The sequence below is a fragment of the Tupaia chinensis genome, unplaced genomic scaffold, assembly GCF_000334495.1.
Source record: "Tupaia chinensis unplaced genomic scaffold, TupChi_1.0 Scaffold143644_1, whole genome shotgun sequence".
NCBI lineage: Eukaryota > Metazoa > Chordata > Mammalia > Scandentia > Tupaiidae > Tupaia > Tupaia belangeri.
Genome location: NW_006203492.1, coordinates 577522 through 579934, shown reverse-complemented (window position 1 = coordinate 579934; position 2413 = coordinate 577522). Strand labels below are relative to the sequence as shown.

The window sequence follows — 2413 nt, the reverse complement described above, 5'->3', positions numbered from 1 at the left end:
GCAGCGGACCCCCGGCTGCCGAGCACTGTGAGGGGGCCCACCTACGAGGGCGGGGACGCTGTGGCCAACGCCCTCGGATGCCCTGGGTCGGGCTGCAGGGGAAGGGGCCCGCCCAGGCTATAAACCAGCCGAATGGAGAGAGCCAGCCTCACTCTGTCCGGGGAAGGCTGGTCCCTGTCCCTGCGATCGGGAAATAACAGCGGGAGGGCCTGTGGGCGTGGAGGGTGGGAGGGACCCGGGCCAGCGGGGACAGGACCTGCGGGGACAGGACCTGCGGGGACAGGACCAGCGGGGACAGGACCAGCGGGGCGGCTTCAAACGGCGCACTTTCCTCTGAACGCAAGGTAGGATCTCTGTCCAGGGCGGGAGCAGGGACAGGCAGCGCCGGCCTCCAGGTCCTCCCTAGTCCGTACAGGAACCCCAGCCACGGGACCACGGTGGCCACGGGGCACTTGGGCGTGGCCAGTTCCAGCGCGGACCTGCTGTTTGAGGGCCAGGTGGCTCCGGGTCAGATTCGGCACCAGGACAGCGTCCTCCGGACCTCATTCATATACAAACATATATTTCTATATATACACATTTAAAGAGAGATGTTTGCTATAGGGCACGTGTGCTCGCTGGAGAGACAGAGAGACAGAAAGCAAGAAATCACCCCCCAGGGGGATGGCCACGCCGCAGTCCCTTCTCCTCCATCCTCCTCTCAGGATCTTGGGTAGGGATGCATGCACGCAACATGAGTTTTAAGCCAGCAGGTGTGGGACTCGAACTGCAGTTGACTACACGGGAGCCCAGCGAAGTAACCATTGTCCTATCTGCTGGTCCCAGTGAAAAGTTTTGAAGAATTTTCTTTAGGGCCAGCAGGTGGCATGGACTCCCACCCTGGTTAGCGTCTAGACCTGGTGGCTTGCTTTGTCACTGTCCCTCTCTCTCTTTCTGGTCAATCAAATTTTTCTTCTTTTTTTTGGAGAGGTTTTTGCTATAGGGAGTGTGCACTCACCAGACAGACAGAGAGACAGAAAGCGAGAAATCACCCCCCAGGGGGGATGGCCACACCGCAATCCCTTCTCCTCCATTCTCCTCTCGGGATCTTGGGCACGCACGCACACGCGCCCGGCGTGAGTTTAAGCCACTAGGTCCGGGACTCGAACCACAGTCGACTGCATGGGAGTCCAGCAACAGAGCCATTACGCTATCCGCTGGTCCCCATCAAATTTAATAATAATACTAATAACATTAAATAAATCATTTTTAAAATCAATTTTAAAAGGATTTTTATTTACATGTTTATTAGTACTACTATACTTTATGTATTGATTGATTTCAATTTGACCAGAGAGAGACAGAGAGAGACAGAGACAGAGAGAGAAGGTGAGAAAGCCAGCTGCCAGGTCTGGGACTCAAACTGTGGTCAGTCATGTGGGAGTCCAGTGCCCTTAACCACCACACCGCCTGCCAGCCCCAATTATTATTATTTTAAAAATTGTCTATAGGGCAGGTGCAGTTGCCAGAGAGAGACAGAGACAGAGAGAGAAGGTGAGAAAGCCAGCTGCCAGGTCTGGGACTCAAACTGTGGTTGGTCATGTGGGAGTCCAGCGCCTTCCCCACCACGCCCCCTGCCGGCCCCTTGTCATTTCTTTTCCATTCCTTTTAACTGGGAGGAAAGAGAGGACGCTCCTCCCCGTGGAACCTGGGGACACTGCAGGTCCTTCTCCATTTCGCTCCGCTGTCGCGGTTTGGGGCATGCACCCCTCGGCACCCTTTTAAAGCTGAATGAGCCACAGTTGGCCGTATGGTATCGGCTCCATTAACCGTTTATTTTAGTTTTACTTTAGAGACAGAGAGAGAGACAGAGAGAGACAGAGACAGAGGCGGAGCTTCCCAACAGGCCCTGGCCACGCTGCAATCCCCTTTTCTCCAATTCCCCGCCCTCCGGGATTCTGAGCGGGTATGCGTTCAGCACATTCTTACAAGCCCATGGTCTGGGATTTGAACCCTGGTCAGCCATATGGAATCCGGCTTCCTGTGCCAGTGCTCACCCAGTGGTCTGTGGAGCTGATCCCAGGGAGAGAGGCAGTGAGCTCAGTCTCCCTGCTGGGGTCCCGGCCCCCAGCCTCCCACTGAACTAGGACCGTGGGTGCTCTGGGTTCTGAACCCAAGCCCCCACCTAGCCCCACATCCTACGGTGACACCTTCACACGCTGACCCACTGCAGGTGCACTGATCTGCGTGTCACTGGGGCTGGATCCTTCTCCTCCTCCTCCTCTTCTCCTTCTCCTCCTTCTTCTCCTCCTCCTTCTTCTTCTCCTCCTTCTCCTCCTTCTCCTCCTCTTCTCCTCCTTCTTCTCCTCCTCCTTCTTCTTCTCCTTCTTCTCCTCCTCCTTCTCCTCCTTCTTCTTCTCCTCCTTCTTCTCCT

General features: G+C 55.7%; 1 protein-coding gene across 1 annotated transcript in view; it reads left to right on the top strand.

The window, feature by feature from the left end:
- Nucleotides 1-224: 224 nt before the first annotated feature.
- The window catches only part of IL3RA (interleukin 3 receptor subunit alpha), a 32308-nt gene continuing 30119 nt past the window's right edge, over nucleotides 225-2413 (top strand). Inside the window, exon 1 of the mRNA XM_027766713.1 lies at nucleotides 225-344. The gene's annotated coding sequence lies outside the window, so the exon portion shown is untranslated. The remainder of the gene's footprint in view (nucleotides 345-2413) is intronic.